Raw genomic sequence first — 27,161 nt, 5'->3', positions numbered from 1 at the left:
TTTCCTGGGTTTGCTCATTTCTACTATTGTTTCGTCCGGGATTACAGTACCCTTGCTTCCCCCCTCTCTGCACTCACCTCTCCCAATGTTCCGTTCATATGGTCTCCAGCAGCTGGCCAGGCGTTCTGAGACCTCAAGCAGAGATTCTCTACAGCTCCCATCTGAACCCATGCGGACCCGTTCCGTCAGTTCGTGGATGAGGTTAGACGCCTCGGACGTCAAGGGGGGGGGGGGGGGGGGGGCTGTCCTGTCCCAGCATTCTGGGGGGGGGGGGGGCTGTCCTGTCCCAGCATTCTGCCCAGGACCAGAAGCTGCATTCCTGAGCCTTCCTTTCCCATCATCTTAAGATGACGTTGGAGGAGTGGAGGCACTGGTTAGAAGGGGCACAACATCTATTCTTGGTGTGGATGGACCATAAGAACCTGCAAGGCTCCTTCAACCACTCCCTGTTCCTCACCACCCATGGTTCCATATATCCTTGGAATTTGTCACGGGTCTCCCTGCTTCAGATGGCAACACCACCATCCTTACGGCAGTGGATAGGTTTTTCAAAGCCACCCATTTTATGCCCCTTCCTAAGTTGCCCTCAGCTAAGGAGACGGCCCAGCTCATGGTGCAGCACGTCTTCCGGATCCATGGACTTCCGGTCGACATGGTCCAATCGCGGTCCTCAGTTCTCATCCCGGTTCTGAAAGGTGTTCTGCACCCTCATTGGGTCATCGGCCAGCCTGTCCTCTAGTTTTCATCCCCAGTCTAGCAGCCAGTCGGAGCGAACCAATCAGTACCTGGAGATGACTGTTTGTTGCCTCGTCTCCACCAATCGCACCACCTGGAGCCAGCAACTCGTGTGGGTGGAATATGCCTGCAACACCCTGTTCTGGTACTGGTCTCTTGCCTTTTGGGTGTTCCTTGGGATATCAGCCCCCACTCTTACCAGAACAAGAGGAAGAGGTCAGCACACCTTCTGCCCAGATGTTCGTCTTTCGCTGTCGTAATACCTGGAAGACAGCCGGGGCTGTTCTTCTCAAGACCATCTCCAGATACCTCTGCAGCTGGCCTTCTGTTGTCTCGCACGCTCTATGTACATCCCACTTTCCATATATCTAGAATTAAACCCCTATCTCACAGCCCTTTATGTCCTGTTTCCAGGCAGTGGATTCCAGTACCTGGTTGACTGGGAGGGTTATGGCCCGGAGTTGGGTCCCCACCATTAATATCCTGGTCCGAGCCCTCGTTGTGAACTTCCACCGTCTACACCCCGGTCAACCAGGTATGTCCCAGGGTAGGACGCCAGGTGTCACACCTTGATCTGTTTCACCTGTCTAGTGATTGTCTCCAACCCCCACCAGGTGTCTGCCATTACCTTGTGTATTTATACCTGCGTTTTCTGCTTGCCTGTTGCCAGTTCGTTTTGTCCCGTCTAGTCCTACCAGCGTGTTACTGTGTTGTCCTGTGCTTTAGTTTTTGCTTTTCCTAAACTTCCAGTTTTGACCTTTCTGCCTGTCCATGATCCTGCACCTGCCTGACTCTGATTTGGATTACGACTCTATTACTGCCTTGACCTACCGATTGCCTGCCCCTTGTACTGTAATAAACTCTGAGACTCGTACTATCTGCCTCCTGTGTCTGCATCTGGGTCTCAGCCTGAGCCGTGATAATAAGCTATAATGCTCGGCTATTCAATTGGCTACATCTGTTGGTACAATTTTTAAAGACATTTTTGCTCCCTAACCTAAAATAAAAATAGCACTACACCACTGATCAATTGGCTCCTATTAAAAAGCCTAATCCGCACATTATCACTCAGCATTACTCTGCATCTCTCCCTCTCTCCTCTCTCTCACTTTTCCCTCTCTCTTTTCTCTTTTCTCTTTCTCTCTCTTTTCTCATCTCTCTCTCTCGCACTCTGGTTTCCAGTGAGCATAGAAAACATCACTGCACAGTCGAGCTAGATTTTAAGCAGATGAGAAGGAGCTCTCCCTTTGAAGTGTGTCTGTGTTATATACTGAGCCTTGGCATAGATCCTTGTGAGAAAAACTCAGACATTTTCAGTAAACTCCGTCTCTGGGGCAGACTGGAAAGGAGCTGTTGAATCTCACAGGCCTTCCATTCACATCTGATGCAGAGGAATGGACACCTTCTATTTGGCTTGTGTGCTCAGAGAAATGCAGGAAGTCACAGTAAAATGCACAATAGAGTTTGCAATGCACAGCTGAGACTGTGCATTAAGGAAATACTGTGCATGTGTGAATGTACATACAGAACATACAATACATGACAGTACTGTACATGTGAGAGCCAAAAATAGGTGTTCACATGTGTATGGATGGTCAAAGAGAAAGTGAGTGATATATTGTGTGAGTGTGTCCAGTAGGAATATGTGGGTGATTTTATTCAGTGGCTTTATACAGAATGAATAACAGTAATGTCCCCATCTCTGTCATCTCAGTTGACTGTGTTTTTCTCTCTCTGAGAAAATATCTACATATCCTGCCTCCTCTTGGATTCCTAACACCGGCCGCTCTGCTTATGACTCATGAGGTCACAGGAAATATCAACAATGCGAATAAACACTCAACACCTGCTTGGATCCTTACTGCTATATCAGGGTTTAGTACTGTCCCCATGGACACACAGCAGCTGTTGTTCATAACACTATTTTGGGAAGAGTCTTGCCAAAGACCACCCCTCCTAACCCTGCCAATACACATAGGCTATACATAGACATACCAGTAGCCATAACCCCCTCCTACCCTGCTGAAACTAGTCAAAATAAAGTACGTCGCCCCTCTCAGTAGGCCCCTAGAACAGTAAGGCTGCTGCTGTCTGAACTCTTTCCACAGCAAGTGCGTTGTTACTTATTTATAGCAACACGTATCCCAGAGGGGCAAAGTAATTGAAACCAAATGTGATGCCGACAGGACTGATATGGGGAAGTGGGCCGGTCAGCCCCAGCGTTCACTCACTAGCAGCCGCGAGGGTTACAGATCAACTCCCTTGGAAATCTTTTTTTGCAATTCATTTTTATTAAATAGTTGTGGCTTTCCACCTTCGTAACTTCTCCTGGCAACACATTCATTTCCAGCCTCAGTCCAGAGGTCTCCGTAAACAGCGGTTCTAAAATATACTTTTGTGAACGGGAAAAACCTAAAGCAAAAACAGAGAGCTACTGAGACTAAACTAAAAATACTATTTTCAAAAGATAAAGGCAAAATGTGTTTAGTTTCTTCAGAACAATGATGCAATAGTGTTTTAAGTAAAGAACAGGCTTCTCCATGCATACTCCCCCTCCCACCAGTCAACAGTTATGAATAGGAAACCTAAATGTCCCCCTAAAACAAAGGACAGGAACTGAGCGAAAACTAAACTTACCTCTCCCTCTGTCTTTCTCTCCTTCTCCTATCTCTCTCTCTCTTTCTCTCTCAGGGCTCTCAGTGAGCTCTCACTAAGTCAGGGAGTGTCAGGCAGATAAAAGGAGATTGAGCTCCTCTTAAAAAGTTGCATGAGGCCTCCTCTGACAGACTCCAGGCAGCCCCCTTGTCAGCTTTTCCAATAACACACTCCCCAGCCAAGTCCCTGCCCAAGTCGTGAGGTATTTCCTGTACACTACGCGCACTCTGTTATTCCAGCCATCTCATTGGAGGATCTTTTTACGCCTGCTATGTTAGGTTAAGTTGGAGGCTACTCTACTCCGCTCTGCTGTGCTACTGGTGGGGACTGGAGATTCTGCACCACACTGGCTTCTAGTGCTGAGTTACAGCCTTCTGGTCACCAGCCAGATTTAGAAACCCAGACACATGTGGGAAGTTACAGGCAGGGCTGTGTGTGTGTGTGTGTGTGTGTGTGTGTGTGTGTGTGTGTGTGTGTGTGTGTGTGTGTGTGTGTGTGTGTGTGTGTGTGTGTGTGTGTGTGTGTGTGTGTGTGTGTGTGTGTGTGTGTGTGTGTGTGTGTGTGTGTGTGTGTGTGTGTGTCTTTTGGAGGGTGGGAGGGGGTATGGGGGGGGGATATCTCTGAAAGGAAAGAAGGACTGTAAAAAGAGAAGGAAAAAAAAATTCCCCTCCTCCACTTAATATGCTGTGGCCTGCCAGTCCGTCCAGCAAGGGAGGAAATAACCACAAAGGTTCTCCTACACAGCACTTTCTTTTACTCCCCCTCCCAGCCACAGCGTGGTCAGAGCTGATGAATAATAGTAATCATTGTTTAACAGGCACGGCCCATCCAGCATCTTAATAAGTGGTCAGTGAAGACAGCCCACAGACACCAGGGAATGCATGGTGTTGTTGTTGGTGGTGGTGTGGAGCTTCAGCTGCTTGGGTTCATGATTTTTTATCGATAAAGGGAAATCCCTAATAAGCCTGTAGCACGAGACACAATGCTCCTGAGCTTCTCGACTTGCATATGGCGATGTAGCCTACAGTTTTAATACAGTACATCTGGGGAGTTATCATTGCTGTTTTAAAGAAATGTTTAAAGATTCCAAGAAGAAGCTGTGAAGGGGAAAACAATCTTTGAAAAAAAGGTCCCATCTAGAACCTAAAAGGGTTCTTCTGCTGTCCCAATAGAAGAACCCTTTGAATAACCCTTTTTGGTTCCAGGTAGTACCCATTTGGGTTAAATGGAACCAAAAAGGGTTCTACCTGGAACCAAAAAGGGTTATCCCATGGGGACAGTCAAAGAACCCTTTTGGAACCATTTTTTATGTTGGAGAGATAGAACATCAAAACAAGAGCATTGGTGAATTTCAGAAAGGTTAAAGCTTTGGCTTACTCCTGGCTTTGTTGTGTTGTTGTGTGAATCTCACCTCTGAGACAATTCCCCAACCTGTTATATGAATATCTAAGGTAGAATTGACAGTGAATCCTTCCAGGGCTCATTTTTTATTTTGATATGGGTTTGAAAACTACCAATTAGAGTGATATTCCATCGACAGGATTTAGAGCTGGTCTAAACACAAGCAGCCTTGGAAAATATGGATTGTGACACAGATGTCATCATGAATAAATATACGACAATTCATTCTTCCACCAACAACATGCACTGCTCTCTCCCCTTTCCAAACACCTGCTCTACTTCTGAAATATAGGCCCTTAATTCCCTGATTATTTGCAACACCATTATGAGTAAGATTTCACAAGTCATCAAAGATGGTATTATGGGTCACGTCATAACAATATTGAAAGGATAGATAATTGTCTGAACATAGAGATACTGTATTACATGAACAGAACATGTCAAAAGATTAACTAAGTGAACTAAGACCGAGTGCACTACAATGAGCTGTATACTACAAGAAGCAAACTGGAAAATGCTCATGCAGAGGCGGCGCTCCTAGTGGCCGGGGAGTTTAATGCAGGGAAACTCAAATGTGTTCTACCTAATACAAGCAAAAACTAAAGCAGGAAGCACCAGTGACTCGGTCAATAAGAAAGTGGTCAGATGAAGCAGATGCTAAGCTATAGGACTGTTTTTCTAGCACAGACTGGAATATGTTCCGGGATTCTTCCGATGGTATTGAGGAGTACACCACATCAGTCACTGGCTTCATCAATAAGTGCATTGATGACATCGTCCCCACAGTGACCGTACGTACATACCCCAATCAGAAGCCATGGATTACAGGCAACATCCGCACTGAGCTAAAGGGTAGAGCTGCCACTTTCAAGGACTCTAGCCTGGAAGCTTTTAAGAAATCCCGCTATACCCTCCGACGGACCATCAAACAGGCAAAGCTTCAATACAGGACTAAGATTGAATCGTACTACACCAGCTCCGATGCTCGTTTGCTCATTGCAAACAATTACAGACTACAAAGGGAAGCACAGCCGTGAGTTGCCCAATGACACAAACCTACCAGACGAGCGAAAAAAAGGAGATAATCGTGGACTTCAGGAAACAGCAGAGCACCCTCCCACCCACATTGAAGGGACAGTAGTGGAGAAGGTGGACAGTGTTTAGTTCCTCGGGGTACACATCACAGACAAACTGAAATGGTCCAACCACACAAACAGTGTGGTGAAGAAGGCGCAATAGCGCCTCTTCAACCTTAGGAGGCTGAAGAAATTTGGCTTGTCACCTAAAACCTTGACAAACTTTTACAGATGCATAATCGAGAGCATCCTGTCGGGCTGTATCCCCGCCTGGTACGGCAACTGCACCGCCCTCAACCGCAAGGCTCTCCAGAGGGTGGTGCGGTCTGCACAATGCATCACCGGGGGTAAACTACCTGCCCTCCAAGACACCTACAGCACCCGATGTCTCAGGAAGGCCAAAAAGATAATCAAGGACAACAACCACCCGAGCCACTTTCTGTTGACCCCGCTACCATCCAGAAGGCGAGTTCAGTACAGGTGCATCAAAGCTAGGACCGAGAGACTGAAAAACAGCTTCTATCTCAAGGCCATCAGACTGCTAAATATCACTAACTCAGAGAGGCTGCTGCTTACATATCACTGGCCACTTTAATAAATGGATCACTAGTCACTTTATAATGCCACTTTAATAATGTTAACATATCTTACATTACTCATCTCGTATGTACATACTGTACCTTATATCATCTATTGCACCTTGCCTATGCCGCTCGGCCACCGCTCATCCATATTTTTATATCTACATGTTCTTATTCCATCCATTTACATTTGTGTGTATTAGGTAGTTGTTGGTGAATTGTTAGATTCCTTGTTAGATAATACTGCACTGTCGGAACTAGAAGCAAAAGCAATTCGCTACAATCGCATTAACATATGCTAACCATGTGTATGTGACTAATACATTTTGATTTGATTTGAAAAATGACTTCTATGCTTGCTTCGAGACAAGTAACACTGAAACATGCATGAGAACACCAGCTGTTCCGGATGACTGTGTGATCACACCCTCCGTAGCCGATGTGAGTAAGACCTTGAAACAGGTCAAAATTCACAAGGCCGCAGGGCCAGATGGATTACCAAGACGTGTACTCCGAGCATGTGCTGACCAACTTGCAAGTGTCTTCACTGACATTACAGAGTCTGTAATACCAACATGTTTCAATTAGACCACGATAGTCCCTGTGCCCAAGAACACTAAGGTAACCTGCCTAAATGACTACCGACCCATAGCACTCACGTCTGTAGCCATGAAGTGCTTTGAAAGGCTGGTCATGGCTCACATCATCACCATTATCCAAGAAATCCTAGACCCACTCCAATTTGCATACTGCCCCAACAGATCCACAGATGATGCAATCTCTATTGCACTCAACACTGCCTTTTTCTACCTGGACAAAAGGAACACCTATGTGAGAACGCTATTCATGGACTACAGCTCAGCGTTCAAGACCATAGTGCCCTCAAAGCTCATCACTAAGCTAAGGACACTGGGAATAAACACCTCCCTCTGCAACTGAATCCTGGACTTCCTGACGGGCCGCCCCCAGGTGGTGAGGATAGGGATCAACACATCCGTCATGCTGATCCTCAACACAGGGGCCCCTCAGTGGTCTGTGCTCAGTAGCCTCCTGTATTCCCTGTTCACGCATGACTGGATGGCCAGGCACGATTCCAACACCATCATCAAGTTTGCCAATGACACAACAGTGGTAGGCCTGATCACCGACAACGATGAGACAGACTATAAGGAGGAGGTCAGAGACCTGGCCGTGTGGTGCCAGGACAACAACCTCTCCCTCAATGTGACCAAGATAAAGGAGATGATTGTGGACTACAGGAAAAGGAGGGCCGAGCACGTCCCCATTCTCATTGACGGGCAGTAGTGGAACAGTTGAGAGCTTCAAGGTCCTTGGTGTCCACATCCTCAAAAAAAGGTCATGGTCCAAACACACTAGGACAGTAGTGAAGAGGGCACAACAAAGCCTATTCCCTCTCAGGAGACTGAAAAGATTTGGCATGGGTCCTCAGATCCTCAAAAGGTTCTACAGCTGCACCATTGAGATCATCCTGACTGGTTGCATCACCGCCTGGTATGGCATCTGCTCGGCCTCCTGGGGCCAAGCTTCCTGCCATCCAGGACCAGAGAAAGGCCCTAAAAATTGTCAAAGACTCCAGCCACCCTAGTTATAGACAGTTCTCTCTGCTACCGCACGGCAAGCGGCACCATAGCGCCAAGTCTAGGTCCAAAACGTTTCTTAACAGCTTCTACCCCCAAGCCATAAGACTCCTGAACAGCTAATCAAATGGCTACCTAGACCCCATTTTTATGCTGCTGCTTCTCTCTGTTTATAATCTATGCATAGTCACTTTAACTCTACCTACATGTTCATATTACCTCAATTACCTTGACTAACCGGTGCCCCTACACATTGACTTTGTACTGGTACCCCCTGTACCAGTAGAGGGGGTACCCGTTCTGGTACAGGGGGTGTTTAATTATTTGTTTGCTTTCATTTTCTATATTACATTTTTTACTTAACACTTTTTTTTCTTAAAACTTCTTAAAGCATTGTTGATTAAGGGCTTGTAAGTAAGCATTTCACTGTAAGGTCTACACTTGTTGTATTCGGCGCATGTGACATAACATTTGATTTGATTTGATTAGCTGACTATTGGAATCAAGTGACAGACTAGTATCACATTCCAACCAATCTTCCTGTTTATAGCTAAACTAGCTAGTTAAACATCTGGGCTAGCCAGCTAAGCTAACTACCTAGGTTTCTTCAACACTTGTCCTGCAGGCCCTTTGGCTCTGCTGTTGGTTATGATCACTCACAGCGTTTGATTCATTTACTGGAGTAATTGCTGGGGATTGAAAGTCACCTCTTTTGAGTGGTCCTGCAAATAGATCAGGTTCTGATAGACAGACTCTCGCAACTTGACCACTTCTCACCTGGAGCTATTTTCGTGGTGACCTTCTACCATTACTCCACTTAGATTTGGAAATTATCAATTAAGGGCTCATTTTATTAGTAGTAATCACACCTGTGGGGAGAGGGGCATTCTTCTTACCAAACCCCATGACCTTTGTTTTGGAGGTGTTCAGAACAAGGTTAAGGGCAGAGGAAGCTTGTTGGACACTAAGAAAGCTTTGTTGTAGAGCGTTTAGCACAAATTCCAGGGAGGGGCCAGCTGAGTATAAGACTGTATCATCTGCATATAAATGGATGAGATGCTTCCTACTGACTGAGCTATGTTGTTGATGTAAATTGAGAATTGTTAGATTGAGCAAAATACCTGTAAGCTTTTTCAAGAGAATTGTGGGAGGATGCAGCTACAAGAAGTAACAAAGTAAGTACTCACAATTGGGTATTCATAGGAATGTGTCACGGTAAGTTAGTGTTTTTATTAAACATGACAGCACACTCACTTGACGCAAAAGACTTGCTGGGAAAAGTCCTACATAGCAACTTAGTCTATGAAACTTAGATATAGTTGGAATCACTTCTTTACAGCCTGACACTTCTTAAACGGTGAGATATTTTCCCTGTTCTCTTTTAACTCTACTGCTCTTTCACAGGATACAAGCATTTTTACATCACTGAAAGTGGAGGCATTGAAATAACTGAGAAAGTGCGGAATCACTGACAATCATTGAGTCTGTCACTTACGGCAGCCTATGCAAAGCATGTAAGAGGAGTCCTGCACTGTCATTCTTTCTAACTTCTATGCCCATTTTGTGGTGCCAGGAAAAGGTGAAATTTTACCACATGCAATTTTAATGTGACACATTAGCCCTTGCTTTTAAATGTGCAGTCTATGCAGAAACACTCGGTAAATGGTGATAACGGAGTTTACATTATCCCTGTTTGAGAACAAGTGTACCTTTTAGAGCAACTACCGCACCGGTTCCACAATATAATAACACACAATAAGAGATAACAACACAGTGCTGAAAATATGCTTCTTGGGCATTATCAGCAAATCAATTATGTTTTGTGTCCAGAATAGAAAGTTTTGAATAGATGTCTGGTACATTTTTAAAGTCGGCGCTATTCTCCTAGCGTCTCATCACCCATTTGAGCTGTGTTTCATTTGCAACACTTTCAGACTGCACAGCTTTGACACCCACTGTAGGCAAATTAAAATAAATCATATGTTACCTCTCAGGCAGGTCTTCCCAACATTGTCATAAAAAATACAAACATATTTCTGCTGCTATAATCAAACTATTGCTCACTTTGTTTGGACGGATGGATGTGTAAGGCAATTGATGAGGATTTAGTACTAGTGTGCTTTGGAACTATTGCTGGGTCCACCTGGTGTTTCAATGGATGGGAGACTGTGAGAGAGAGGAATTACATAGAGATGGGGCAGGGTGAATAATCATAGTGGCCTGCCAGGATAGCAGTGTTATTAGACATAAATGATACTGCGCTTCCTCTTCACTCCAGTAACCAGAGTAGGATTAAGTTCCCCCAAGACACTGATCTAATGTCAGCTTGGTAGATATTTTGTCACAGTGGTGAAAGTTTGGATTTGGGGGAGGGTCCACTGATCCTAAATCAGTGCATACTAACAAGACCTACCCAGAGCAGTAACAACAGTCCTATGGCGTTGCTGCCAGATACTAAGGTCAGTTTTGTGTTTTACTTTAACAATGGTTAAGTCATGAATGGCTAAGCTGAAGCTGATTCTAGATATTTTATATTGGAAACTTTGACATGGAGAGGTAACACCAGAGGGACGTCACATCCTGCTTCACAGTGTTTAGGTAGTTCCTCAGCTAAGGTGAGGTGATGCAAACAACCAATGGGCGAACTCTGCCGGTTCACGCTGGGTTCATAGCTAAGTGTCCCAGCGGTCAGGGGAAAATGACGCCGTAGGCGGAAGTAGAGTCACCGCCTGCGTCTGCCGCAAATTGTGCAGCCCTGAAGTTGGTCTCCACTGCCTAGCGCATGCAGCAAAGCTGCTCAATGAACACTGAGTTATATTAATTATTACATGCGAGGTCTCTATTGCAGGCTTTTACCAAGTACCATGTGCTCAGGTGTTAGAAGCCACTAGCCCAAACAATAAAAAAAACTTCTAAGCTAATACATGTGCATCCAGGTAAATTTATGTGGGTGAGTCATATAACTGGTATAATAAGCTGAAAATGAACGACACCGACACTGCCTTCCTCTTACCGAAGCATTTTGCTTATATCTGTAATTTTCTGTGATTTTGCTACACACAGTTCCTATAGAGTGTTGTAAAACCATTATTTGGTCAACACTGTAATAGCCTGACTCAACAGTAGTAGCTTATGCATTATGTTGATTCCTGCTATGAAAGTATCTGCCTGTCAGCTGCCGACTCTCACTCCCACTCCAGACTGTGTGCACTCTCTGGACTGTGTGGATGGAGGTGGGAGAGATGCATTCTGAGAAGCACAAGCATATGACCGTTACTCAAAATACAATTATGGGAAAATACAGTTTTCAAAGTACTACTGTTGTTCTAGTTACAGGGAGAAGTGTCACAGCTTTCTTCGAGTAGGCATATATAATGTATTTCTCACCTCTTAATAATGAGGTCATGGCACCACTTTACAACCGGAGTAGCTCCTCGATCACACGAGAAATGGTATGCAGCATCATCTGGATCTGTGTGCAACAAAAGTTCTACATTCATTTCTGCTAACATTTCTGTCAAGCCGTCTACGCATACAGTTTATAAATCCAACATATGCACTACACAGAACGTACTGCAACTTCCTTTGCAACGCAATGCTGCAAGGCAAATGCAGCTTTCCTTAGGAAATGAATGTACTTTTTGTATACCAAAATGCAATGACGCTGTAGGTGTGATGGAGGTGTACAGTAGGCTGTAGTTAGTATGGTTTTGATGCGCTCCTGTAGAGGAGCCGAGCAGAGTGAGCCATTTGCAGTGAAGGTTCATAAAGTACATCAAGTAACTTAGGCTTAGCGCTGGAAAGTTTTTGTAGGACATTAGCTGATATTTATTGACAGCTTAATCAATTTGCCTACATGGCTATCTAGCAACAATATCACATTTAGAGTTAGCAATCTAGTTCCCACTTCATCAGGTGGTGAATAGTATAGCCTTATAGGCCAATATGCACAAAAGAGTCGGCAAATTCTCTGAAGAGCAAATTCTGGATCCTATTTTGACAAGTTGCACATCAAAATTTCAATCATGCATTTCCTGGGTGTGTTACTTTAAATAGCTTACTTGTTCATTCATAGTCTACCATCTCAGTTGTCTTACTTGGCACTGGAATAAAATTGTCTATAGCCCTCCCACTTATATAAAAGTATCTGTCGATAAAAAATGTTTTGTTGTTGTCTTTGTTGTTACTGAGCAAAATAGTTAAATTTATTTTGTCCATATTGCCCACCTCTAGCACCTCCCCCAAAAGTATTAATAAGCATAATTTATCACTGATTTATCATTATCCCCCCAAAATGTGTCAATTTATAGCAATATGGAATTTTGTCCATATTGCCAAGCTCTAGTGAGACATTATTTCATGTAATTTAATACATGCTATTGACAAAGTGTGCTCCATTTGAAGTAGAAATTAAAACAAACTTTATTACATAATATAAATGTTTATTCATTTTGACACTAGGGAAATAGGTTGACTCCTATGTTACACAACTGCAGTAATGGTTTCTTTGATTGTCAAGAGCCTTGTGGCTACTGTAGTCTTTTGACTATAAAAAAAACTGGTATCTCTAAAGTGGTCCCAGGTGAGGCAGGCAGCATGCGTGGGAGGGCCAACTGGACATGCGTTTCACCTAGTCGGTCTAGAACTCACCCTCCGTGTTCTTACTCAGATAGGTCTTCTACACCTCATGACCTTCTTTCAATCCAGCGGAGGACTCCCCAAAGTGCTCCTCAGGAGTCGCTAATGGAATTAGCATCTGTCATTCCAGGCCTGTGCCTTCATGTTTCACTCTCTCCCCACAGCCAGCAGAGAGGGAAAAAAACAACATATTGCTCCCATTATGTCTTCGCGTTTTCCATAGAAATGTACTAATTGTGTTCTGTTGGAGCAGGGAATGATGTAGATGATGGCTTTGGCAGCCTGAGACAGCAGCGCTCCGAGGAGCTAACACTCCAGTGGAGGAGAATAGAAAGGAAAAGGGCATGAAAAACGTTCTAGTTGCTGTTTTGTGAAGACAGCGTTAAACGTTCCTTGGCACTGTTACAATTGTTTAACTGTTCAGTGAGTCAGAAAGGGAGTGTTCTTTTGTGCAGATTTGATTGTTGCTGGTGTTAGACGGATTGCAGCCGAGTACTGCGGAGGCACACACACACACACACACATACATAACACCCATGCACACAGGAACACTCGCAGACAGAAACACATACAGACAAGAACACACGCAGACAGGAACCCACGCATGAACACGTGCACATACACACACGCGCACACACACTCACTGACATCTGAAGGACCCCTGGAACATGATGTTTGACAGGCCTTATTGATCCGTGAGTAAATAGCATCTTTGGCATTAAAAGCTGCTTGGCGTTGAGAGAGAGAGCCTGACAACCTGGCCGTGTGAAATCAACCTCTGCACCATCATGCTCTTCCTATAGGTAATTATACAGAGGAACCAGGACATAAATATTGCCAGATGAGGAGGTCTTGAGGATGGGATGTAAACACTACACTATGCCCACTGATATTATGCCTATTATAGAGAGAGAAAAGTGGAGAAGTTGTGCTACAGCAGCAGAACCTTGTCGAGTGGCTCTCTACACAGAGTGCAAGGACAATCAAGCAAAAAGCACTTTAGAGTTGTGAAAGCACACTTCAACCCAGTGGGGTGAGAGAGTGTGAGAGGGGTCACACAGTGATGCCGTGTTTGTGAAGAGCTCAGGTCAAACAACAAGGTTCTGTCCAGGTCTACAAAAACAATCACATATTCTACCAACAACCTTCAAGTAAAAGGTTGAGAGGGTTTTTATTATTATTTTTTATTTAACCTTTATTTAACTAGGCAAGTCAGTTAAGAACAAACTATTTTTTGATGTGTCTTAAGGATATGGTGAGGAGATAAACAGCAATCAAAATTGCTTTAACACAGTGGGCACACCACATCATTCCAACGTGGATTATTGGGTAATATTTGGTTGAGACGTTAATCAATGAGATTACAACCAATATTCACCCTCTCAAAGAGAGGGCAAAAGTTAGTTAAATTGTTATCACTATGGTTTCAACAATCTAAATGCACAACCAATTTAAAATGGAAAAAGAATGTCAGATATTTTGTTTATTTAAACAACAGATTAATGTGTTATCACTGTACTTTATCCAATAGCAGAACCAAATTACCTGGATTTGCAGTGAATATTACATCATTTAAAAAAAAAAAAAATTAACGAGACAAGTCAGTTAATAACAAATTCTTATTTACAATTATGTCCTAAACTCTATCCCGGACGACGCTGGGCCAACTGGGCACCGCCCTATGGGACACCCAATCACGACCGGTTGTGATACAGCCTAGAATCAAACCAGGGCCTGTAGTGATACCTCTATCACTGAGATGCAGTGCCTTAGACCGCTGTGCCACTCAGGAGCCCTAAAAGTACATGGTGCAAGTGAACAATGCTATTTGAGATTCTGCACAGACTATTACAGCAATTGTGAAGATCTCCACAGACCGGTGATGACCTTTGCATGCTACAGTGCCTTCAGAAAGTGTTCACACCCCCTTGACTTTTTCCACATTATGCTGTGTTACAGCCTGAATTTAAAATGGATTAAATGTAGATTTATTTTGTCACTGGCCTACACACAATACCCCATAATGTGAAAGTGGAATTATGTTTTTTAATTTATTTTAAGTAAAATTTTGCTTAAGAAGTCACATAATAAGTTGCATGGATTATGTCTGCAATAATAGTGTGATTATTTTGGAGTGTCTACGTCATCTCAGTACCCCACATACTGTATACAATTATCTGTAATGTCCCGCAGTCAAGCAGTGAATTAAAAAAATTAATTCAACCACAAAGACCAATACCTCGTAATGAAGGGCTGCACATTTTTTACTTTTAAACTCAGACAAAACAAAGAAGCTAGTTCTAGGTCCCAAGAAACAAAGACATCTGCTGTCAGATCTGACAATGAATCTCGATGGTTGTACAGTCATCTCAAATAAAACTGTGAAGGACCTAGCTGGACTACTGCAATGATGTACTCTCCAGCTACCCGGATAATGCACCAAATAAACTTAATCTAGTGCTAAATACGGCTGCTAGAATCTTCATTAGAATAATAAAAAAGATCATATTACCTCAGCTAGCCTCCTTTTGTTTCTTTTTTTTCTTCCTGTTAAGGCTATGGCTGATTTCAAGGTTTTACTGATAACTTACAAAGCATTATATGGACTTGATCCTACCTATGGCGCTGATTTGGTCCTGCCATACAAACCTACACGTACGCTTCGGTCACAAGATGCAGCCCTCCTTATTGTTCCTACAGTTTCCAAGGAAACAGCTGGAGGCAGGGCTTTCTCCTATAGAGCTACATTTTTATGGAATGGTCTGCTCATCCATGTGAGAGACGCAGACTCGGTCTCAACCTTTAAGTCTCTACTGAAGACTCCTTTCTTGAGTAGGTCCCATGATTGAGTGTAGTCTGACCCAAGGGTGTGAAGGTGAATGGCAAGGGTGTCACTATAGGCCACAAAGTGCTAACAGTCAGTATCTAAATAATATGCGTGAAATGCTTGATAGTGTATGGGATGTAAACAGAGAGGTCCACTTTCCTGTGGACCTGAATATTGACAGGTTTTCATCAAGCTGTCCTCTCAAGAGGAAGCTACTCACTGCAGCCAGTGCTTGTAATCTGGTTCAGGTTATTAATCAGCCTACCAGGGTGTTTACAAACACTACAGGGACAAGATTATCCACATGTATCGATCACATTTTACTAATACTGTAGAACTTTGTTCTAAAGCTGTATCCGTACACATTGGATGCAGTGATCACAATATTATGGCAATATCCAGGACTGCCAAAGTTCCAAAAGCTGGGTCTAAAATAGTGTATAAGAAATCATACAAAAGATTTAGCTGTGACTCTTATGTGGATGATGTTAAACATATTTGTTGGTCTGATGTAATGAATAAGGAGTATCCAGACGCTGGACTTGATGAATCTATGACATTGCTTCTTCCAATTATTGATAAACATGCACCAGTTAAAATGTAAGAATCTGACTGTTAGAACTGTTCAAGCTCCATGGACTGATGAGGAATTGAAAAACTGTGTGGTTGAAGATATGGAGCAAAAGGAGTTGCTAATAAATCTGGCTGCACATCTGACTGGCTGACTGACTGACTTACAGCAAATTGAGAAATTATGTGACTAAACTCAACAACAAAAAATAAGACACTATATTAATAAAAATCCAAGATCAATGATTTAAAGAATCATGGGGGAAAAAACTTTTTTGGAGTACTTTAAATTCAATTATGGGCAGAAAGACAAATTCAACTCTATATTTTATCGAATCAGATGGCTTATTCATCACAAAACCATTGATGTTGCCATTTATTTAAATGATTACTTAATTGGCAAAGTGGGCAAATTTAGGAAGAAATGCCAACAACGAACAACTTTTCATGTATAAAAAAATAATAATGAAGGAAACGCATTGCAAGTTTGAATTTTGCAAAGTTAATGTGGGAGAGGTGGAAAAATGATTGTCAAAAAAGATAAACCTCCTGTCATTGACAACTTAGATGGAAAGCTACTGTGGATGGTAGCTGACTCTATAGCCACTCCTATCTGTCAAATCTTAAATCTGAGCCTAGAGGAAAATATTTGCCAAAGTAAGAGTGGTAAAGCGGCCTTTACTGGTTCTAACAGCAGACCTACAGTGGGGCAAAAAAGTATTTAGTCAGCCACCAATTGTGCAAGTTCTCCCACTTTAAAAGATGAGAGAGGCCTGTAATTTTCATCATAAGTACACTTCAACTATGACAGACAAAATGAGAAAAAAAATTCCTGAAAATCACATTGTAGGATTTTTAATGAATTGATTTTCAAATTATGGTGGAAAATAAGTATTTGGTCACCTACAAACAAGCAAGATTTCTGGCTCTCACAGACCTGTAACTTCTTCTTTAAGAGGCTCCTCTGTCCTCCACTCGTTACCTGTATTAATGGCACCTGTTTGAACTTGTTATCAGTATAAAAGACACCTGTCCACAACCTCAAACAGTCACACTCCAAACTCCACTATGGCCAAGACCAAATAGCTGTCAAAGGACACCAGAAACAAAATTGTAGACCTGCACCAGGCTGGGAAGACTGAATCTGCAATAGGTAAGCAGCTTGGCTTGAAGAAATCAACTGTGGGAGCAATTATTAGGAAATGGAAGACATACAAGACCACTGATAATCTCCCTCGATCTGGGGCTCCACGCAAGATCTCACCCCGTGGGTTCAAAATGATCACAAGAACGGTGAGCAAAAATCCCAGAACCACACGGGGGGACTTAGTGAATGACCTGCAGAGAGCTGGGACCAAAGTAACAAAGCCTACCATCAGCAAGGGCATTGAAGATGAAACGTGGCTGGATCTTTCAGCATGACAATGATCCCAAACACACCGCCCGGGCAACGAAGGAGTGGCTTCGTAAGAAGCATTTTAAGGTCCTGGAGTGGCCTAGCCAGTCTCCAGATCTCAACCCCATAGAAAATCTTTGGAGGGAGTTGAAAGTCCGTGTTGCCCAGCAACAGCCCCAAAACATCACTGCTCTAGAGGAGATCTGCATGGAGGAATGGGTCAAAATACCAGCAACAGTGTGTGAAAACCTTGTGAAGACTTACAGAAAACGTTTGACCTCTGTCATTGCCAACAAAGGGTATATAACAAAGTATTGAGATAAACTTTTGTTATTGACCAAATACTTATTTTCCACATAAATTCATTAAAAATCCTACAATGTGATTTTCTGGAGAGAAAAAAATCTCATTTTGTCTGTCATAGTTGAAGTGTACCTATGATGAACATTACAGGCCTCTCTCATCTTTTTAAGTGGGAGAACTTGCACAATTGGTGGCTGACTAAATACTTTTTTGCCCCACTGTATAAACTTGCTGCCAGCTCTTAGTAAACTGTTGGAAAGAATTGTGTTTGACCGAATACAATGCAATTTCTCTGTAAACAAATTAACAACAGACTTCCAGCATGCTTATAGAGAAGGGCACTCAACATGTACTGCACTGACACAAATGACTGTTGATTGGTTGACATAAATTGATAATAAGAAGATTGTGTGAGCTGTACTGTTAGATTTCCGTGCAGCCTTTGATATTATTGACCATGACCTATTGTTAAAAAACGTATGTGTTATGGCTTTTCAACCTCTGCCATATCATGGATCCAGAGCTATCTATCTAATAGAACTCAAAGGGTTTTCTTTAATGGAAGCTTCTCTAATGTCAAATGTGGGCAGCTCTCTAGGCCCTCTACTCCTTTCTATTTTTTTCCTATGACATGCCACTGGCATTACACAAAGCATGTGTGTCCATGTATGCTGATGATTCAATCATATACGCATCAGCAACCACAGCTAATGAAGTCACTGAAACCCTTAACAAAGAGTTGCAGTCTGTTTTGGAATGGCTGGCCAGTCCTGAACATCTCTAAAACTAAGAGCATTGTATTTGGTACAAATCATTCCCTAAGTTCTAGACCTCTGACCGCTGAATCTGGTAACGAATGGTGTGGCTGTTGAACAAGTTGAGACTAAATTACTTGGCGTTACCTTACATTGTAAACTGTCATGGTCCAAACATATAGATTCCATGGTTGTAAAGATGGGGAGAGGTCTGTCTGCAATAAAGAGATGCTCTGCTTTTTGACACCAAATTCCAAAAAGTACTTTGGGCTCTAGTTTTGTCTTATCTCGATTAATGTCCAGTAGTGTGGTCGGGTGATGCAAGGAATGTTAAGCTAGATTGAAAAAATGGAGGCAAACAACAATTGGGCTAAAGCTTTTAGAAAGCTTAAACATAAAAACATGAATACATGCAAAACATAGATTTAAAAAATAATAATAAGCAATCTATGATGTAATCTACAATGTAAACTATGATTTATACCTGAAATATGCATATTTTTCTAACAAAACATATGCTATACAATAAATATGTTATCAGACTGTCATCTGATGAAGTTGTTTCTTGGTTAGTGGCTATTTATATCTTTATTCGGTCGAATTTGTGATAGCTACTGATGGAGTAAAAAACTGATGGAGTAAAAAAAGTGGTTTCTTTTGCTAACGTGGTTAGCTAATAGATTTACATATTGTGTCTTCCCTGTAAAACATTTTAAAAATCGGACATGTTGGCTTGTGTCACGACTTCCGCCGAGGTCGGCCCTTCTCCTTGTTCGGGTGGTGTTCGGCGGTCGACGTCACCGGCTTTCTAGTCGCCATCGATCCATTTTTCAGTTTCGTTTTGTTTTGTCTGTATTATACACACCTGGTTTCAATTCCCCCATCATGTTCCCTATTTAACCCTCTGGCTTTCATTTCTGTTTGTCCGTGATTGTTTGTGCGTTAGGTGTTGTATTTGATACGTGTTCGTATCTGTTTATGTTCCATTTGTGGAATTGTGCATTTATCTTGAGTAAAACTCTGTGGTTTCGCTCAACACCTGTGTCCTGCGTTTGACTCCAAGTATTCTCCGCACACAACCCCTGACAGAATCACGGACCTATTTCAAATGGAGTCAGCAGGCGCAGCCAGTCCTTCTCTCCCCGTAGAGGAGCAGGTTCAACAGCACGCGACTATGTTGCATAGTTTAGGGACAGCCATGGATCGCGTGCTACAAACTATGGAAAGATGGGAGAGAGGAGGTCTCCCGATATATCATCACCCAGCACCCGCACCTCAACCTACACCACCATCCATCCCTCCACCGGTCGGAACCAGTGGAATTCGGCTCTCGCTCCCGGGAGCGTATGACGGAACAGCAGCCGAGTGTCAGGGTTTCCTCCTACAGCTGGAGCTATACCTGGCATCTGTCCATCCGTCCCCGTCGGGACATGAGAGGGTGGGCGCTCTCATCTCCTGTCTGACTGGTAAAGCCCTGGAGTGGGCCAACGCCATCTGGGGAAGAGAGGGATCAACCCTGGATGATTATGATGACTTCTCTCGCCGCTTCCGGGCAGTCTTTGACCATCCACCGGAGGGGAGAGCGGCGGGAGAGCGATTGTTCCATCTCAGGCAGGGGATGAGGAGCGCTCAAGATTTCGCTTTGGACTTCCGTACTCTGGCCGCTGGTGCGGGATGGAATGAGCGGGCCCTGATCGACCACTACAGGTGTAGTCTACGAGAGGACGTTCGTAGGGAGCTAGCCTGCAGGGACACCACTCTCAACCTGGACCAGCTGGTGGACTTATCTATCCGGCTGGATAACCTGTTGGCCTCCCGCGGGCGTCTAGATCGGGGTCCGCCCATTTCCTTACCCAGCTCCTTGGAGCCAACCCCTATGGAGTTGGGAGGGGATGCTAGGAGGGAGACCGGAGGGGGAACCACTCCATGTACCAACTGTGGACGCAGAGGGCACACTGCTGTCCGGTGCTGGGGTGTTTCTCCTGGAAGTCGAGGTAGCAGGCGGAGCACTGGTGGGTCGTCTCAGGTGAGCAGGCACATAACTCACCCAGAGTCTTCTGTTGCACTCATGTGGTTATCTATAGAATTTCCTGGGTTTTCCCCACATTCCCAGCATAAGGCGCTAGTAGATTCCGGCGCAGCTGGGAACTTTATTGACCGCTTTTTGGCTCATAGCTTAGGGATCCCTATTATTCCTGTTGATGTTCCCTTCCCTGTACATGCCCTAGATAGTCGTCCTTTGGGGTCGGGGCTGGTTGGGGAGGTCACAGTGTCCATCGCTATGAGAACGCGGGAGGATCACGAGGAGAGAATTAGTCTTTTCCTGATCGACTCTCCTGCGTTTCCTGTTGTGTTGGGTCTTCCCTGGTTGGCCTCTCATGATCCGATTATTTCGTGGCAACAGAGGGCTCTCAAGGGATGGTCCTGTCAGTGTTCAGGGAGGTGTGTAGGTGTTTCCTTAGGTGCCACTACGGTGGAAAGTCCAAACCAGGTTTCCACCATGCACATTCCTCCCGAATATGCCGATTTGGCACTCGCCTTCTGTAAGAAGAAGGCGACTCAATTACCACCCCATCGAACGGGGGATTGTGTGATAGATCTCTTGGTAGACGCTAAACTTCCCAGGAGTCACGTGTATCCCCTGTCACAGGAGGAGACGGTGGCTATGGAGACATATGTCACCGAATCTCTGGGACAGGGATACATTCGGCCTTCCATCTCACCTGTCTCCTCGAGTTTCTTTTTTGTGAAGAAAAAGGATGGAGGTTTGCGCCCGTGTATTGATTATCGCGGATTAAATAAGATCACGGTAAAATACAGTTACCCGCTACCACTTATAGCAAGTATGACCGAGTCATTACACGGGGCGCGCTTCTTCACAAAATTGGACCTCAGGAGCGCTTACAACCTGGTGCGTATCAAGGGGGGAGATGAGTGGAAGACAGCATTTAGCACCACTTCTGGGCATTATGAGTACCTCGTCGTGCCGTACGGGTTAATGAATGCTCCATCTGTAAGGGCTGTTGTCCTCCTCCTCCTCGGACGAGGAGAGGAGAGAAGGATCAGTGGACCAATACGCAGCAGTAGGAAAATAAGCCATCTCTTTTATTGAATACGACGGCAAAACAAAAACAAAACACTTACAAAATTACAAAATAAGAAAACGACGTAGACGAAACCTGAACATGAACTTACATAACTAAACGTAGAACTCACGGACAGGAACAGACTACATCAAACGAACTAACAGCCAAACAGTCCCGTATGGTACAGACATGGACGACACAGGAGACAATCACCCACAAACAAACAGTGAGAACACCCTACCTAAATATGACTCTCAATTAGAGGAAAACGCAAAACACCTGCCTCTAATTAAGAGCCATACCAGGCAACCCAAAACCAACATAGAAACAGAAAACATAGACTGCCCACCCAAAACTCACGCCCTGACCATCATACACATACAAAAACAACAGAAAACAGGTCAGGAACGTGACAGAACCCCCCCCTCAAGGTGCGAACGCCGGGCGCACCAGCACAAAGTCCAGGGGAGGGTCTGGGTGGGCATCTGACCACGGTGGTGGCTCAGGCTCCGGACGCTGTCCCCACACCACCATAGTCACTCCCCGCATCCGTATTCCCCTCCCAATGACCACCCTCCAACTAAAACCCCCTAAATGAACGGCCAGCACCGGGATAAGGGGCAGCACCGGGAGAAGGGGCAGCACCGGGACAAGGGGCAGCACCGGGACAAGGGGCAGCACCGGGACAAGGGGCAGCACCGGGACAAGGGGCAGCACCGGGACAAGGGGCAGCACCGGGACAAGGGGCAGCACCGGGACAAGGGGCAGCACCGGGACAAGGGCCAGCACCGGGATAAGGGGCAGCACCGGGACAAGGGGCAGCACCGGGACAAGGGGCAGCACCGGGACAAGGGGCAGCACCGGGATAAGGGGCAGCACCGGGATAAGGGGCAGCACCGGGATAAGGGGCAGCACCGGGATAAGGGGCAGCACCGGGATAAGGGCCAGCACCGGGACAAGGTGCAGCACCGGGATAAGGGGCGGCAGGTCACGGCTGAGAGACTCTGGCAGATCCTGGCTGAGGGACTCTGGCAGGTCCTGGCTGAGGGACTCTGGCAGGTCCTGGCTGAGGGACTCTGGCAGGTCCTGGCTGAGGGACTCTGGCAGGTCCTGGCTGAAGGACTCTGGCAGGTCCTGGCTGAGGGACTCTGGCAGGTCCTGGCTGGACGGCTCTGGCAGGTCCTGGCTGGACGGCTCTGGCAGGTCCTGGCTGGACGGCTCTGGCAGGTCCTGGCTGGACGGCTCTGGCAGGTCCTGGCTGGACGGCTCTGGCTGGTCATGGCAGGACGGCTCTGGCTGGTCATGGCAGGACGGCTCTGGCTGGTCATGGCAGGACGGCTCTGGCTGGTCATGGCAGGACGGCTCTGGCTGGTCATGGCAGGACGGCTCTGGCTGGTCATGGCAGGACGGCTCTGGCTGGTCATGGCAGGACGGCTCTGTAGGGAGGAGACGGAGAGACAGCCTGGTGCGTGGTATAGGCACTGGCTGCGCTGGAGAGGAGGAAACAACTGGAGAGAGAACCCGGAGAGACAGCCTGGTACGGGGGGCTGCCACCGGAGGACTGGTACATGGAGGTGGCACTGGGTATACCGGACCGTGAAAGAGGACACGTGCTCTTGAGCACCGAGCCTGCCCAACCTTACCAGGTTGAATGGTGCCCGTAGCCCTGCCAGTGCGGCGAGGTGGACTAGCCCGCACTGGGCTATACTGGCAAACCGGGGACACCATCCGTAAGGCTGGTGCCATGTATGCCGGCCCGAGGAGACGCACTGGTGGCCAGATGCGTTGGGCCGGCTTCATGACATCCAGCTCGATGCCCAACTTAGCCATCCCAGTGCAACAAGGTGGAATAGCCCGCACTGGGCTAAGCACGCGTACTGGGGACACCGTGCGCTTTACCGCATAACACGGTGTCTTACCAGTACGACGCCCTCTCACTCCACGGTAAGCACGGGGAGTTGGCTCAGGTATCCTACCCGGCTTTGCCACACTCCTCGTGTGCCACCCCCCAAGAAATTTTTGGGTCTGACTCACGGGCTCCCAACCGCGTCGCCGCGCTGCCTCCTCATACCAGCGCCTCTCTGCCTTCGCTGCTTCCAACTCCGCCTTGGGACGGCGATATTCCCCTGGCTGAGCCCAGGGTCCTTTACCGTCCAGGATCTCCTCCCAAGTCCAGAAGTCCTGGTTGCTCTGTTGAGCTCTCCCTTGCCGCTTGGTCCTAGTTTGGTGGGTGATTCTGTAAGGGCTGTTGTCCTCCTCCTCCTCGGACGAGGAGAGGAGAGAAGGATCAGTGGACCAATACGCAGCAGTAGGAAAATAAGCCATCTCTTTTATTGAATACGACGGCAAAACAAAAACAAAACACTTACAAAATTACAAAATAAGAAAACGACGTAGACGAAACCTGAACATGAACTTACATAACTAAACGTAGAACTCACGGACAGGAACAGACTACATCAAACGAACTAACAGCCAAACAGTCCCGTATGGTACAGACATGGACGACACAGGAGACAATCACCCACAAACAAACAGTGAGAACACCCTACCTAAATATGACTCTCAATTAGAGGAAAACGCAAAACACCTGCCTCTAATTAAGAGCCATACCAGGCAACCCAAAACCAACATAGAAACAGAAAACATAGACTGCCCACCCAAAACTCACGCCCTGACCATCATACACATACAAAAACAACAGAAAACAGGTCAGGAACGTGACACCATCAGTCTTCCAATCCTTTGTGGATGAGATTTTTAGGGACCTGCACGGGCAGCGTGTAGTGGTGTATATCGATGACATTCTAATATACTCCACTACACGCGCCGAGCATGTGTCCCTGGTGCGTAAGGTGCTTGGTCGACTGTTGGAGCATGACCTGTACGTCAAGGCTGAGAAATGTCTGTTCTTCCAACAGTCCATCTCCTTCCTAGGGTACCGCTTTTCAGCGTCAGGGGTAGAGATGGAGAATGACCGCATTTCAGCCGTGCGTAATTGGCCGACTCCAACCACGGTAAAGGAAGTGCAGCGGTTTTTAGGGTTTGCCAACTACTACCGGAGATTTATCCGGGGTTTTGGTCAGGTAGCGACTCCCATTACCTCACTGCTGAAGGGAGGACCGGTGAGACTGCAGTGGACAGCTGGAGCGGACAGGGCGTTTGGTCACCTGAAGGCTCTGTTTACTTCAGCTCCCGTGCTGGCTCATCCTGATCCTTCCTTAGCATTCATGGTTGAGGTGGACGCGTCCGAGGCGGGGATAGGGGCTGTGCTGTCTCAGCGTTCGGGTACGCCACTATGATGTGGGGGACCGGGAGTTGCTGGCTGTTGTCATGGCTCTGAAAGCGTGGAGACACTGGCTTGAGGGGGCTAGACACCCTTTTCTCATTTGGACTGACCACCGCAATCTGGAGTACATACGGGCAGCGAGGAGAATGAACCCTCGTCAGGCAAGGTGGGCCATGTTTTTCACCCGTTTTGATTTCACCCTTTCCTACAAACCAGGTTCCCAGAACGTTAAGGCAGACGCACTGTCCCGGCTGTATGATACAGAGGAGAGGTCCTCAGATCCCACTCCCATCATTCCAGCCTCTCGCCTGGTGGCACCGGTGGTATGGGAGGTGGACGCGGACATCAAACGGGCGTCACGTTCAGAGCCCATTCCACCTGACTGTCCAGCTGGGCGTATGTACGTTCCGTTTGATGTCCGCGATCGTTTGATCTGTTGGGCTCATACGTCACCCTCCTCTGGTCATCCTGGTATCGGTCGGACGGTGCGCTGCCTTTCTGGGAAGTACTGGTGGCCCACTTTAGCTAAGGACGTGCGGGTTTATGTTTCCTCCTGTTCGGTATGTGCACAGTGCAAGGCACCTAGACATCTGCCCAGAGGGAAATTACAACCCCTTCCCGTTCCACAGCGACCATGGTCACACCTATCGGTGGATTTTGTGACGGATCTTCCCCCGTCGCGGGGTAACACCACGATCCTGGTCGTTGTGGATCGGTTTTCTAAGTCCTGCCGTCTCCTTCCTTTGCCCGGTCTCCCTACGGCTCTACAAACTGCGGAGGCTCTGTTCACCCATGTATTCCGGCACTACGGGGTGCCTGAGGATATAGTTTCTGATCGGGGTCCCCAATTTACGTCTAGAGTCTGGAGGGCGTTTATGGAATGCCTGGGGATCTCGGTCAGCCTTACCTCAGGTTTCCACCCCGAGACCAACGGGCAGGTGGAAAGAGTAAACCAGGATGTGGGTAGGTTTCTGAGGTCCTATTGCCAGGACCGGCCGGGGGAGTGGGCAGCTTACATCCCCTGGGCCGAGATGGCCCAGAACTCCCTCCGCCACTCCTCTACCAACCTATCACCTTTTCAGTGTGTGCTAGGTTACCAGCCGGTCCTGGCACCATGGCATCAGAGCCAGATTGACGCTCCTGCGGTGGATGAATGGTTTCGGCACTCAGAGGAGACTTGGAACGCTGCCCACGTACGGCTACAATGGGCCATCAGGAGACAAAAGGCGAGTGCCGACCGCCACCGCAGTGAGGCCCCCGTGTATGCACCGGGGGATCGGGTCTGGCTCTCGACCCGAAACCTACCCCTTCACCTGCCCTGCCGGAAGCTGGGTCCGGGGTTTGTGGGGCCATTTAAAGTCCTGAGGAGACTGAACGAGGTTTGTTATAGGTTACAACTCCCCCCTGATTACCGTATTAATCCCTCGTTCCATGTGTCTCTCCTCAGGCCGGTGGTGGCTGGTCCGCTCCAGCAGTCTGAGGTGCAGGAGGTCCCTCCGCCCCCTCTTGACATCGAGGGGGTCACGGCGTATACCGTAAGGGCCATCATGGATTCTAGACGTCGGGCGAGGGGCCTTCAGTATCTCGTGGAGTGGGAGGGGTACGGTCCGGAGGAGAGATGCTGGGTACCGGTGGAGGACATTCTAGATCCATCCATGTTACAAGAGTTTCACCGTCTCGACCCGGATCGCCCTGCACCTCGCCCTCCGGGTCGTCCCCGAGGCCGGAGTCGTCGCGCTGCTGGAGCCGCGCGTCAGGGGAGGGGTACTGTCACGACTTCCGCCGAGGTCGGCCCTTCTCCTTGTTCGGGTGGTGTTCGGCGGTCGACGTCACCGGCTTTCTAGCCGCCATCGATCCATTTTTCAGTTTTGTTTTGTTTTGTCTGTATTATACACACCTGGTTTCAATTCCCCCATCATGTTCCCTATTTAACCCTCTGGCTTTCATTTCTGTTTGTCCGTGATTGTTTGTGCGTTAGGTGTTGTATTTGATACGTGTTCGTATCTGTTTATGTTCCATTTGTGGAATTGTGCATTTATCTTGAGTAAAACTCTGTGGTTTCGCTCAACACCTGTGTCCTGCGTTTGACTCCAAGTATTCTCCGCACACAACCCCTGACAGCTTGATTCACAAGATATGTACCTTTCATCTGGTGTCTTGGACTTGTTAATGTGTGAAAGTTATATATTTAAAAAAAAATATCTTTTGAATTTCGCGCCCTGCACTTTGAGCTGGCTGTTGTCATAAGTTT

The 27,161-nt window shown here is 46.4% G+C and overlaps 1 protein-coding gene across 4 annotated transcripts in view; it reads right to left on the bottom strand.

The window, feature by feature from the left end:
• LOC129868336 (delta-sarcoglycan-like) overlaps positions 1-27,161 on the bottom strand; it is a 297,860-nt gene that overhangs the window by 121,512 nt on the left and 149,187 nt on the right. The window contains exons 1-2 of one of the 4 annotated variants that reach the window (XM_055942226.1): positions 12,697-14,326; positions 11,434-11,518 (exon numbers count right to left, since the gene is read on the bottom strand). The exons of 1 other annotated variant lie outside the window; for it this stretch is intronic. The gene's annotated coding sequence lies outside the window, so the exon portion shown is untranslated. Of the gene's footprint in view, positions 1-3,372; positions 3,730-11,433; positions 11,519-12,696; positions 14,327-27,161 lie in introns of those variants that run through there. 2 more of the 4 variants (XM_055942228.1, XM_055942224.1) reach the window with 2 other exon arrangements.

The sequence above is a fragment of the Salvelinus fontinalis genome, chromosome 13 (genome assembly GCF_029448725.1).
Source record: "Salvelinus fontinalis isolate EN_2023a chromosome 13, ASM2944872v1, whole genome shotgun sequence".
Classification (NCBI taxonomy): Eukaryota; Metazoa; Chordata; class Actinopteri; order Salmoniformes; family Salmonidae; genus Salvelinus; species Salvelinus fontinalis.
The sequence above is the reverse complement of the archived record's forward strand: the minus strand, read 5'-3'. Positions and strand labels throughout refer to the sequence as shown.